This window comes from Periplaneta americana, chromosome 3, assembly GCF_040183065.1.
Source record: "Periplaneta americana isolate PAMFEO1 chromosome 3, P.americana_PAMFEO1_priV1, whole genome shotgun sequence".
NCBI lineage: Eukaryota > Metazoa > Arthropoda > Insecta > Blattodea > Blattidae > Periplaneta > Periplaneta americana.
In genome coordinates this window covers 97,836,355-97,851,183 of record NC_091119.1, presented here as the reverse complement: position 1 = coordinate 97,851,183, position 14,829 = coordinate 97,836,355, and the positions used below count along the sequence as shown (strand labels likewise).

The 14,829-nt window shown below is 37.1% G+C and overlaps 1 protein-coding gene across 6 annotated transcripts in view; it reads right to left on the bottom strand.

Moving 5' to 3' along the window:
- LOC138696302 (homeobox protein OTX2-like) overlaps positions 1-14,829 on the bottom strand; it is a 183,332-nt gene that overhangs the window by 75,123 nt on the left and 93,380 nt on the right. For 2 of the 6 annotated variants that reach the window (XM_069821066.1, XM_069821069.1), the window contains exon 1: positions 13,793-13,968. The exons of 2 other annotated variants lie outside the window; for them this stretch is intronic. The gene's annotated coding sequence lies outside the window, so the exon portion shown is untranslated. Of the gene's footprint in view, positions 1-13,453; positions 13,728-13,792; positions 13,969-14,829 lie in introns of those variants that run through there. 2 more of the 6 variants (XM_069821067.1, XM_069821070.1) reach the window with 2 other exon arrangements.

Here is a 14,829-nt window from a genome sequence, read left to right as displayed (position 1 = left end):
GATGTCAATTATGATAGTTTTCTAGCGGTTCTAAACCAGGAAAAAAGAATATCTCACCAAAACTTTGAATTTAATCTTCAATTTGCTCTCACTACGCACTGGAAGGCGCACCTACTATTTTCGATAGTATAAAATGGAGACGTACCTACTGCTTCCTCTGTGTAACGCTCATGAATCATGACCGTGAATCGATTAACAATATTGGAGACGTCTAAGGTTAGGACTGCTTGAGCTATCACTATACAGGGTGATTCATGAGGATTTACTGTCCTTTACGGAGCTTATTTCCGAAGACATTCTTAGCAAAAAATGTCATATAAACATGGGTCCTATTCTCAATATTTACAGAGTTACGTTTCGTTATTGGAACGCATTGTTGTGAACGCGTGATCTTGGTCAGTGTGCAGTCAGGAGCCAGCGCGAGCGCTACGGAATTCAAAGATAGCCGTATGCAGTTATGTAGAGCGACGAGTGCCGTTCACAAGCGTGCGGCCAAGTGTATTCAAGCGGACGGCGACATTTTTTAAAATGTGTTGTAAACTCTCCAAGACTGTAAATTAGGATGCAAAATTGAACTGCAAATAATTAAGTCTGTGGAAGTGGTGTGATTTGTAATAATTGTTGTGCTAAGTGCGTAAGAATAATGTAATTTTCTAGTTAAAAACACAAAAAGATGTCTGTACGAAGCAACTAAGGAGTCCACAGCACATTTTTAGCTTGTCAATTAAAGAAATGATATTTCTGAATGGTTCATTCTCTATTTGTATCATTCTTTTACCTTCAGACTAAAGAAAGAACGTATTTTACAAACAATTTTAAATTAGTGTAACTTTGAAAATATTGAGAATAGGAACTATGTTTATATGACATTTTTTGCTCAAAACGTCTTCCGTAAAGGACGGTAAATCCTCGTAAATCACCCTGTATCTTTGGAGCTGTAAATCCATCTACTGACATTCTCTTATATCATTCCTTCTTCTCAGAAAGGATGGCACCGTAAGGTTGCAGTACTGGAAGATTTGAGTTTTCCCTCTTCGTGATAAAAATTGTTGCTGATGAGTTCATATCCTGGACAAGACGGTAAGCTTATTAACGGGAATATATTGCAATATTCTCAAGGTTGAATTTGACTTACTGTGCAGAATAGTCTACTCGTCCGCGAAATGGGACCCGAATTTATCAGGGCTATGGCAGGATGGCGCACCAGTCAGAGTAGGATTAACGAATGCCATTCAGGCCACCTGTCGGACTTGGACAATCATCGCATATATATGGAGCATAAAATGGGCCAAAGCATGCCTAACTGTAAGGACCCGTCCCGGACTGGTCGGGTCCAGCCCTCCTGAAGCCAAACCAAGTTAGGACTTACAGAGAAATGGTGGATTGATGACGGCACCACGACAATTCTACCCTAACACCATCGTTACCACCACAAATTCCACTAGACTTGGTGGAATTTTAATTCGTATCTCCATTACGAATAACCGGCTAACCAGCTAACGATAGACTTATCTTCGACACTCTAGTGTTCAGGCCTATGCTTGCTTCGAGTTCAGGGGTTCAAACCCAGCTTAGCATGCGTTTCTTCAGAAGTGAAGCGGGTAAGAGTCCCATGTCGCCCATTTACGGATATTTTTATCCCTGACTGTGGGACTCAGGCAATTTTCTTAAGGCTATAGTGAGGATCACGTAAGAGTAGTTCCTAAAAGGCTAATTTGGCCGTCTCTTCAGTGTTGCCAACTAATACTAGATATCACCAAAGAAGGTAAAATCACGATACCATATAGGCCTACTATAATAATAATAATAATAATAATAATAATAATAATAATAATATAGTATTAACAATAACGATGTCTTATTTATTTACCACATCTCATCTTTATGTTGGGAAGGTGTTTTTTAAAAGCTTCAATAATTTGTGAAAGAGTATATTTTTCTTCTGGACCTCTCGCACATTATGTTAGTAGTTAGTAGATTAGTGTATGATCTAATATTAAAATGTATTTTGTCTGACAACATGAAATTCATTGCTCTGATTAAACAGTTTACGATTCACGAGACCTAACCTAAAAATGTATTTTATTTGATCACGTCAAATGATCAGTACGAATTCCGAAACCGAATGCCACTTTGAAATGTGTGCTTAAGAACACTTACTCTATTATTTTAATAAAAGTCTAAACACGAAACAAATTAATTAAAGTGTGAAATGGTATTTCTATCGATTACCCAAAGGCATGTATCACACGAAATATGTTATATTTATTTACACATAGCCTGCTTGACTATAATCTTGAAATTGTAACCACAACACATACAACAACTATTATGTATTAATATTAATACTGATATTAATTAATTATTACTATGTTCAAATTTCACTAGCTTCCAGTAATCGTCTCAGAAATCTAGAACAATTTGAATTTTCAAAATTTAAACTGCCAACTTGTGTCACTGCTCCCAACATAGGCTAACAGTTATAAAATCACTACCAGTTGTAGTATTTCTCAGTACCGAAATTCGAAACGAAGTTGACAAAAGAAAATTCAACCTGCAAATTAGAATATCACCGTAAATCACTAGCTTATGTATTAATGGAGGAAAAATTGTTAGGTTTCACCTTTAGGATATTAAGTAAGCTGATCCGGACTATACTCATTTTCCCACCTCGTGGACGGATGTCTTTACAGGTCTGTCAGGCTGCAGCCGTATTTCATATTCGAGTGAAGAAAATGGAAAATTGATTCCTAGCACAGTTGCAAAGATTTCAAAGACTGATAAAATAGGTTTGTATTGAAACTCGCGAAAGGTGAGAAAATATGTTAACAGTGATAATATTCTTCATTAAACACGAATGTGTACAACTTTGAGCCATATTTTATTCGTTCTGAAGGCCTGGCTCGGAACCTCGCAGAGTAAAGATGATCGTAGAATGCTGGTGGAATGATGGTGAGGAAAAACGGGAGAACCCTGAGAAAAACTCGCGCCTCTTTGTCCATCACAAATTCATTCACGACCCAGAAGTGAGTCGAACGCAGGTCATCACGATGGAAGGTAGAAAGACTAACCACTCCGCCATGGGCGAGGCTAACAATGATAAATATCCACTGTTAAAAGAGATAGGCACAATGGGTCCTTTGAGGCCGAAGAGCTGAGGGCTAACCTAATCCGCCACTAGATCAATTCTACCATTCAACGACGCGCCTCAGATCTTTGTTTACTGTACTGAAAGTCCCCGACACTTCCTCTCCATTCATTGTCTTCGTATACGAAAAGCAAACACACTGAAATTGTAGCCTATAGTTCTATCATCAGATGGTATTGTACGACAACACTGCATTTATCACTCAGTGCATTTTCAAGATCACTTACGATTGTGCAATTTAACTCCCATTTCGCTGATGCTACTTGTGCCGAGCCCATCAGGTTGCTTCTGACGTAAACAATTAAGACGAACAGTTACCTTCCTCCCACCAGAGGACTGGACAAAGACCGAGGTAGCTGTGCCTCTGGGATTACCCATACCATTGCAGAATATATGGCCATTGTACTACTACTAATTTTTACGACTCCTAACTTCGCCTGTGTGAATAATTTTGTAGGCTATATATTAGGTTTCGTTGACACATTCGATAGCTTTTACACCATTCATAACTGAAGGACACTACAAACTCGCCTTGTCTTGAGGCCGGGGGAAATAAAAAGCAATAAGTATTTTTATTGCAATTCTGTTGTGGATGTTTTGACTAGAATCATACTCATCTCAGTCCATTTTATTCTCGGTTGTTGTTAACACTACAGTATTAAGCTTGGGTAAGGGTTTACAGCCACCTTTTGTTTCGCAATGGGACAATAGCTGGACCTTCGGCTTTCCGTAATCGCAAACAGACAAGTCGCTAAAATGGCGAGAAACGAAATACGATACATTGGTTTAAGAATATTGGTAACAGCATTCGGTATTTAATAAGTGCTCATATAAGATTGAAATTTCATCAACGACGCTGCACAAGTTCGTCGATAAGTACGACGATTTCGTAAGAAATTCAATTAGGAAAAACACGAAATAAACAAAAATAAGTCTCTCTTTTACTATGGATATACCGTACACAAATTAAGTCTTGTATTTAGGCCTACTGACGATATGCGCAATGAATAATAAATCTTGTATTTCCTAATGAATGTACAGTAGACTAATAAGTCTTATATTATGCAGACGATATACACAATAATAATTCTTGAATCACTGACAATATAAACAATGATGTTTTCCTTTCGCTGACAATATTCACAGTAAGAATTATTGTAACTGTTGCTATAGTGTACAACAATAATAATTTATCCACCCTTTCCTGTGTTTTGAATCAGATGGGTGGGCCATCAAATTTAAAAAAAATTGTCGAATCATTTGAGACTAGATGTAAGATGTTCGTTCTACACACACGTTTCGTACAATAATTACATTTTTTTTTCTTTTTTTTTCTACAGATAATGTGATCTGATTTGGTCGTAACATTTACACTTTCTGATCATGTTATGTCCGCCCATCGTTATACAGAGTTCGGATTTTAAAGGGAAAATTTTTCATCAAAAAAGGACAAAAAAGGGAAAGTTATAGCCAAAAAAATAAAGGACCTGATAAAGGACTACATTACTCCCCAAAACACACTTCAGCACATTCATGGATATACATGGCACACACAATCTTACATTCATCTCTTCACAACATAAGGAAACTGTTGAATTGATATAGTCAAAAAAGGGCTTCAAAAAGGACTATATTACTCCCTCAAAAGGGTGCTATTTTAATTGAAAATACACTTCAGCACATTCATGGATACACATAGCACACACAAGCTTATATTTATCGCTTCACAACATAAGGAAAGTGTTGTATTTGTTCACATTCAACATTTCAATATGTTTCAATATGATTCTGCCTATTTGAATGCATGTCTTTATAAACAGGAAATGACTGCTCAACATCAACTGAAACCAGAGGTGAAAATTGTCTTTTTATCCTGAACTCTAAATCAGCACACTTTATTAGTTTTTCAATGTCTGGAATCAGAAGAACTATATTTATTTTCGCTTGGTCAGGAATTTATAGGCCTATCGGAAAAAAAATATAGGACAATTATCTAAATGTGTGCAATATTCTGTCAAAAAAAGGATTAAAATAAGAGATGTTTTAAAAAAGAGGGGGGAAAGGGAATATGGACTAAAAAAGGGGAAAAAGAGGGAAGTCAAAACCACATAATTTGGTCGGTGGAAGATAGTTTTGAACATCGTAATTAATTATTTCATGTTTCGTGTTGAAATAAAAAAAAAAAGGATTCCCTTTAAAATCCGGTCCCTAGTTATAGCATTGCTTCGCATGTTCACGAATTCAGAAATAATGTTCCACACCAGTAAAATATAAAACTGCTTGCAATATCCGGCAAAGCAAGTCCAATGTTAGGAATGTAAAACGTGACTTACGATCTGTGGTGTATTTTTGAAGATTAAAAATATAGAAGGATGAAATTCAGTGTTATAAATTAGGACCTAAGTCACGTTACCAAAGAATTCAATATGAAAATATCAAATAAGAAAGTTAAAATTGTTATGGCGTTTAAAGGAATAAATAGAATCAGGGCTAAAATTCTTATACTTGTAGATGATGAATTTATAGTCTACGAGATGCTGAGTTTGCATAGCTAGATTTGACCTGTCACAATAACTTAGGCCTACAAATAATAGGCTAATTCACAAGACTTGCAGCCTACATTAAACTTATCTGATTTAGTCGTTTTGTACAAAAAGTATGATAAAAAGAAAACAGACGTTACTAAAATTAAAACTTATATAGAGTTACAGCACTACCAATGCGGAAGTGAAAATTGGGCGTTAGAAACGCAATTAAAACATAGGCTACAGAATTAACTGAAATGAGATGTCTTCGCTGTGCTGTAGGTTACTGATTGATCGTAAGCTAAGTAGCAATGGAATTGAACGTCCAGAGAATCACAGATAGGCTATAAGCCTAATTACACAGTTCAGAAATAATTTTATTAGACAACACTTGGAACATATGTTAGATTCCAGGATAGCCTATATAAAACAGCACTACAATACAAACATAGGCCTACATGGATCTCTTGGATAAGATAGAGAAGGAGCCGGAACGGGTCTAAGATCTAAACTTTGATGTCGATGATAACCATGGTGATAATGATACACAAATAATGAACTTACTTCTTTCTAATATTCAGCGAACGCAAGGCTTTATTTTGTATAGGCCTATCATCAGCGAACAGAACACTATTTGTAATCGACAGCAATAGAAAACTTTATGTAACTTACAGGCCTATAGTCATTGGATTGAAGACTTGTTAGATTATTGCATAGGCTATAGTTAATATGCAGAGAATAGAACACAATTACTGTGTATATCGTCAACAAATAAAAGATTTGTTATTGTTTTTATCTTCAGTGATTTGAAGGCTTATTCTTGTGTGATATTGTTAGCGAATAGAAGATTTGTTATTGTTTTTATCTTCAGGGATTTGAAAGCTTATTCTTGTGTGATATTGTTAGCGAATAGAAGATTTGTTATTGTTTTTATCTTCAGGGATTTGAAGGCTTATTCTTGTGTGATATTGTTAGCGAATAGAAGATTTGTTATTGTTTTTATCTTCAGCAATTTGAAGGCTTATTCTTGTGTGACATTGTTAGCGAATAGAAAATTTGTTATTGTTTTTATCTTCAGCGATTTGAAGGCTTATTCTTGTGTGATATTGTTAGCGAATAGAAGATTTGTTATTGTTTTTTTTTCTTCAGCGATTTGAAAGCTTATTCTTGTGTGATATTGTTAGCGAATAGAAGATTTGTTATTGTTTTTTTTTTCTTCAGCGATTTGACAAATTATTATGTAGATCTATTATTGCGTATATTGTCAGCGAATGAAAGATTTTTGATTGTGTTTATAGTCAGCGAATAGAAGACAAATTATTATGTACTCTATATCGTCCACGAACAGAAGCCAGACCTGTTATTTGTTTATGACCAACGAATTTAAAGAAGTCATACCTGTTGTTTTTTTTATGACCAAGGAATTTAAGACTTGTTATTGTGTAAATACCGTTATCGAATAGGAAATTTGTTATTGTGTTTATCATCAGCGAATTAAATACCTAGCCTACTTACACTATTGTGTAGGCCTATAGGACTACATCAGCGAATAGAAGACAAATTAATGTGTATGTCGTCAGCGCATAAAATATTTTATTATTGTGTAGGCCAGCATCGTTAGCTGTCCAGTGCCGTAGCGTCGTAGTGGTCTAAGGTATCCTGTCTGGACTCACGTTATGGAATGAACGCTGGTTTTAGTTCTCGTGAGGAAGGAATTTTCTCGTGAAATTTCGGCCAGTGTCTGGGGCTGATGCCCACCCAACAGGGTGATGAATTTGGAGAGCTACAATAGGCTAACGGATAGAGGAATCATGTGCTGAACACATGTTACCCCAGTACTGTGTGATCGTACATCTCTGCTGAGGTATGTGGACGTAAGGCCAGCAATCGGCTGGTCGGCCTTGGTCTCTCATAGACTGTCGCGCGACGTATTATTATTGTATCGTCAGCTAATAATTGAAGCGTCGGCTGGAACAACGTTATAAGTTACATTTGATCAAATTTACAGGAGCTGCAAAAATGTGTATACGTACAATGTTGTTCTTATAGAGTAGAAAACTTTTGAGTGGACAAATTTCACGTACTGCACTGATGGACAGTTGCCAGCCAAAGAGTATAGCAAGGTAACATGACATACAACGTAATTACACGGAAACACGCCGAATGAAATTTTTGTAACTTACAACGTTGTTCCAGCCGACGCTTCAATTAATGAAACCATCTTTCATGTAATTTATTGCCAGCAAACACAAGGCTTATTTTTTGTGCAGGCTACATTGTCAGTAAATAAATGACATGTCTATGATCAGCGAATACGAGTCATATTATTGCATAATTATATCGAATGCAAGCGGGATACAGGACACAGCCTTCAACAGTAGATTAAATATGAAACTTATTATTATGTAACCTTACAATATCGTCAGGGAGTAGTATTATTTTTGTGTATAACGTCAGTGAATAGTTAAGTTATTTTTTTGTACAGTAGAACCTCTATTATCCATGGTGATGAAGGGGATGGGCTAAAAGGTTACTCGAAAAAATCGGATAATTCGTACGATAAAAGATATTCGTAAATTTAGTGATTAGGGGAGAGTCGGGTAGTATCGGACATCGGGTAATATCGGACAGTGCGTTTCTTTCATCTACCACCATATGGTAGTACCTGAATGACATGGTTACGTTTCTCTATGCGACATCACAGAAGCGTAACCATGTTAATCAGGTAATATCATCGTATGGTAGATGAAAGAAACTCACTGTCCGATATTAACCGATGTCCGATACTACCCGACTTTCCCCTAATACTTACACTTTCGTAATTTCCTCCATGATCTTGTATTTAACATGCTAGGTAGTGGATCAGAAGTTCAATAATTTAAGTCTGGTTGTCAACAACGGGTTTTTAAGGGGAAAGGAAACTTCTTGTGCAGTAATGGCTGTCTGTGGAAAAATAGGAATATTGGAGATCTCGTATTGTAGATTTACATACTTTATACACTTCAAACTCGTATTCTAAAGGAAGATGAGCCAAAGTTTCTGTTTTCCCAAACCACTCAGTTATTTACACTTTTTTTTCGATACTTAGCATAACAAGATTTCTTTTGACACCCGTAGACATTTTATGTACAAGTTATACAGTAGGCCCTACAACTCGAACAGTAGACTATACTGTGCAAGGGAAAAAGCTTGTAATAACACTCTCTAGAAAAAAATAACATGTTAATACAATGTACAGTACTTCATATATTTCTGCAGCAAAATAAAAGAGTGAGGGAAAGACAGACGGATAATTCACCAGTTGGTTAATAGGGTGACGGATAATCGGAGTTATACTGTATATTGTTAGTAAACACAATATTTATTTTTTGACTATATAGTTAGTAAATAAAATATATTAGGGCTATCACTTATAGGCTATGGTTAGTGAATACAAATTTTATTATTGTGTAATCGTCAGGAAATTGAATAATATTGTTGTTTTGTATATCGTCAGCAGATAGGTAGCATATGTGGGCCCTACCACCGGCGAATTCAAAACTTATTTAATTAATTTTTTTGTTTTATCGTCAGCGAATAGAAGACTTAAATTAGTAATGTTTATATCGTCAGCGAATATAAGACATTCTTTGTATCTATGTAGACCTATAGGTCTAAGCATATATCGTGAACGAATACGAAACTGATTATCGTGTATTTCGTCAGAGAATACGAGACTCAGCAATTATTTTGCTTACAGTTAGTGAATAAAGGAAGTTATTGAGCACATCATCAGCAAATAAACCTATTGAAAACGAATGTAAAGCATTACTGTATTAATAGATGGACTATTGTACATAATTTATTGAAGGAAAACTGATTAATTGTTAATGTACCTGCTTACTGGAGATTTTATGGCCGTTGCCCTGTTTTTTGCTCCAAACAAATTCTTCACAAGACTAGGAGAAGTGGACGTGCAGAGTGTTTTCATTCTCCAACCCAGCAATGGATAGCTATGCCTAGACTTGTTAATTACAAAAGGAGAATACATTCCGATAATGCTACGACAAGAGGACTATCTCGTTAAGAGGCTTGGAACGAAATTGCGAACTTAACTCTCAATTAAAGAGCAAGAACTATGCGATTAAACAAATACATTGTCGATCCTAATAGAAGATGCTTATTTGAAACATTGAGGCATGTTATCATTGAAGTCTCAACCTTATTTTGATCAGTATATTACAGCTCGCGACTGACCATACATTCACGAAGAGAAACTTGAAGAATTTGGTATACAATGCATAGAATCCATGCCGAATGTAGATGACTCAGTGTGGACGTACGCATGCCAGATCTCTACCACTACAGCACTAAGTGTTTAATTGATTTTATTAAGTCAATGTAGGCTGCAGGCCACGGAAATGTTTCGCTTGATTGGTGGTCCAGTGCAATGACGGCAAATAGAATGAAAGAACAACGAAAAACTGTCCGAACACTTTCTGCTACAGACTCACATATAATAATTTATCTACTACAGACTCACACTTTCTAACAGTTCAATGTGTCATTGATATTTAATTAAATTAATGTAGCCTAAGATTAAGTGAAGGTAAGTTATTTCCAACCAACGACGCATCGTACTTATAGACAACTTCCTCGGTCATTTGTTTACAACAGAGAAAGTTTAATGAAATGTGGACTACAAAACAGTAAGAGTGTAGCATTTTGTAGAAATGCGCCCCATTCATAGAAAATAGCTAATTTAATTGATTTTGAAGTCTTTATTTCAATCGAAGGGATTGAAACAATTTAAACTGGCTGCTTGAAGGAACACTGAATGAAAGTGAGCTGTTTTCTTGGAAACTAAGAAAGAAAGAAAATTACTTGTAAGTGCAGGTAAGTTCCTTTCAATCCAATAACACAGCGTATTTACACACAATTTCCTCAGATATTTGTTTACATAAGAGAACATTTTATGAAATGCTTTTTAAAGCAAGAGTTTTCCATTTCATTGCAATGCGCCCCATTCATCGAGAACCGCTAATTTAATTGATTAGGAAGTCTTCACTTCAAGCGACAGTTTCCGTTCTTGAAGGAACACTGAATGAAAGCCAATTGTTTTTTTCTGGAAAGAGAAGAAAGAAAAACTTACAAGTGTAGGTAATTTCTTCCAACCCAATAACGTGATGTAGCCTATTTATAGACGATTACCTCAGTAATTTTGTTTACATCAGGGACAATTTTATGAAATGCACTTCACAGTAATGGTTTCTGCAATGCGCCCCATTTATCGAGAAATGTTAATTTAATTGTTTGGAAGTCTTCAATTCAAGCGAAGAGAAGATGACATAATTTAAAATTCCTGCAGAAATACTGAATGAATGTCAATTTTTTTTGGAAAGAGAAAGAAGGGAGAAAGAAAGAAATACCGTACTTGTAATTATTATAAACAATCAGAGAAGAAAGAAATAAAGCGAAAAAAAAATATGGAACGAAGAATAATTGAAGGTTGGAAAGAGTGAAAAGAAAATTGTAGAAGAAAGGAGAAAAATAAAACAGAAAAAAATGAAAGCTTAAATAAAGAAGAAAGGACAGAGAATGTGAAAGGTGGTAGAAAGCCAGGAAAGGAAGGATTTTAGAAGGAATGGGACAGTAATTGTAGACAGAAGGAAAGAAACTAAGACAGGAATTTAGAAAGAAGACAAAAACAATGAAAAAAGAGGAAACGGAAGAAGGAAGAAAGTCAATAAAAATTGAGGAGAATTAGTGAAGAAAGCAATTAAAAGAAAGTATGAAGCTAGAAAGATGAGCAAGAAGAAAAAAAAAACAGAAATAGTAGGATATAAATGAAAAAAGAGAGAAAGAACTACACAAGCAAAAATAATTATAAGAATGAATAGAAATAGAGGAAAAAAGTAAGAAGGAATGAAATACGGTAGAGAAAGAAGCGAGCGCTCGGGCGTGAAGGAATGCCTTGGTCCCTGCCCGACACCTGCGATGCCAGATAAGGCGATGCACTCTCGCCATGACTTGACACCAACAAGCGTCACATAGTCCAGATAAATATCTGAGAAGCCTGCCACTTCGACAACGCTGCCAAACTCATTCACGACATCACCAGTAGGCCTAACATCATCACCGTCCATGATCGTCACATCAACTCTACCACCACCACCACCACCACAATCATCATCATAACCATCATCACTATGACCGCCATCGAATAATCACCATCACCATACCCATAATCATTACCCGCAGTCACTATCATTACAATTAACATTTTTATCATCGTCGCATCACCAAAAGTACCACTACCACCACCATCGTCACTAACATCAACTCCGTGATTATCACAACCATTACCGTCAATATTATTCCGTCACCACCCCAACATAAAATTTATCAGTATTGTCACATTTCTCTTATGGTAAATAGGCCTGCAGCTACAGACACATTTAATTGCATAGGTCTTAGGGCCTACATCGGTTAAAACATGTGCGACGATTATGGTTATGGTGCTGTGGTGATATGGACAAAATTGATGATTGTAATCATGATGGTGATAATAAAATACAGAAAAAGCTGAATTCTTTCAAAAGTTGGAATAAATAGCTGTGAACACGGAGTGAAGAGCAAACACTATCTGACTCGTTGAGATGTAATAATGTTGATGTTGATGGTGATGATGATTATAATAATAATAATAATAATAATAATAATAATAATAATAATAATAATAATAATGTAGTCACAATGATGACAACTGTGTGTTATGTCAGAAAAGTCGCAGAAATTCCGAGTTGCCTGTCCCCAAGAGATCACAATGTCAAACATTTTGACGCGAAGCTATGTCGACAATTGCTTGAAGCCACTACAACACGTAACAGGTAGTAGGAAACGAGGGCTGTTGACATGATGCACACGAATTAGGTTATCACTGAATAGACTAATTACAATGTTTAGATTTTATGAGTACAAAATCAGTCAGTTTCGTTAACTGAAATTACCTATAGTAGGCCTAATTAATATCTCGCTGAAAAGCATACTTAAAAAAAAAAGACAAAAATTCGCACTCGACTTTAGGAAATTTTCAATCCAAAATACAATATTTATCGTTGTTGCGAACAGTTTCGAAAAATTTTATTCTAATAATAGTTTCTTTCCTGAAGTCAAGCTTGTTTCTCTTCCATTCCACAAAATTTATGAAGGAGAGAAAAATTCTTACTGGGACGTAAGGAGTAGTCAATTACTTTACCTGAAGAGATAGGTTATACAAACTGGGACTTCATAGAAATTGAGCATAGCTAACTCACATAAACACAAATCATGGCCACACACTAAAATTAGTTTTACGCAAACAATTACGTTCCATCAGTGGAATCAAACTAAGTTTCAAGTAAATAACAAGAAATGAAGAAAAACATAACCTAAAAATGCGGAGCATGCTGAGAGCTGCTGCATTTCACTCTGCGGTTGCTAGGATACGTAAGCTAATCATGCTCATACTAAAACTGAAAGATGGAAATTCCTGTTAGGATCTTTAAATTTGCGTTATTAATATTAGCCAATAACTGAATTTTAGTCAGTCTACGCTAGCATACGAAACCGTGTTAATACCAAACTGACATAAGAAAACCACTGTTCAGTTAATTTCTTAATTGAAATTGAACTTCGGAACCAGTTCTGTCAAGTGGCGTTAGCACAATAATTTATGTTGACTGTATGTGGTTGCTAGGATACGAAATCGTGCCAATACTGAAATCGTGACAGGTTTCTTTGAAGCGCTTCACTGACTTACGAGCAGACAGGAGGCGGCGGGGCGAGGACTCATCGTGGCTGATAACTGCGTATCACACGTCCAGATCACGCGTTCACACGTGCCGTGCTAATTGCGGGCGTAACACACGCGACAACTGTTGCCCGCGCGAGAACGAGCTAAAAAATGCAGCCGCTGTGCGAAAAAAGGAAGACGAGGCTAAAGACGCTAAAAGAGTTATCATAATGGTATTTGTTGGGTAAGCGGCCTCATAATCGGCAATAACACATCACACAAGATCAGTCTTAGTAATCTTCTTATAGCCCGAGGCGCGGCGCTGGTGTTTGAACATTTAAAGGAGATAAAACACAATAAACTCACCTAAGCTGTCAGAAATCTGTTACTGAATGCAGAGGCCTTCCAGATAAAACAAGCCTTAAGCCTGTTACAGAGCAGCTTAGACCGTCTCAAACCGTATTAAATAAGACCACGATTGATCCACAGCAATCCCCAACTTTTCAAACACACACACACACACTCGCACGCACTCACACACACGCCAGCGACATGCTCCTAATGGCGACTTTTCCGCCGAGCGCCGGCCCCTTTCTAAAAAGCTGCTTGCGCACGGGTCACGTGGGGGGCGGCGCGACCAATGATGGCATCCGGCCACGCCCCCTACCAGTTCCCCCTCCCGTCGGAGCAGATACTTTCATACCTTTCCGTGACGTGCCCCTCATACCCCGCCGGGCCCGGCACACTCTCCTATTGTGGCTACTAACTACAAACAAAAGGTTTTAGGGGGTTTGTGAAAATGAAGGGGTGTTGTGTACACAGGGGCTGCAATCAATACGACAGTCATTACGCCGTCTTGTGCTGCCTGCAGGGACTCGAACCCGCTGCATCCGGTGAAACACATCCCTCTTGCAATAAATAGCCGGGAATTGACATGAGCGATTCACTCTCCATAAAAGTTGGCTACAGAAATAGATACGGGCCGACTCACTCGTAATGAAGTCGACTGTAGGAACAGACACGGGAGCGACTCACTCGCAATGAGAGATACTTAATTAGAAATACCACTACAGCTATTCACTCTGAATGAAAGTTGATTACAGAAATAGATACGGGGCCGACTCACTCCTGATGAAGTCGGCTGTAGGAACAGACACGGGAGCGACTCACTCGCAATGAGAGTTACTTAAGTAGAGATACCACTACAGCTATTCACTCCGAATGAAAGTTGATTACAGAAATAGATACGGGGCCGACTCACTCCTGATGAAGTCGGCTGTAGGAACAGACACGGGAGCGACTCACTCGCAATGAGAGTTACTTAAGTAGAGATACCACTACAGCTATTCACTCCGAATGAAAGTTGATTACAGAAATAGATACGGGGCCGACTCACTCCTGAT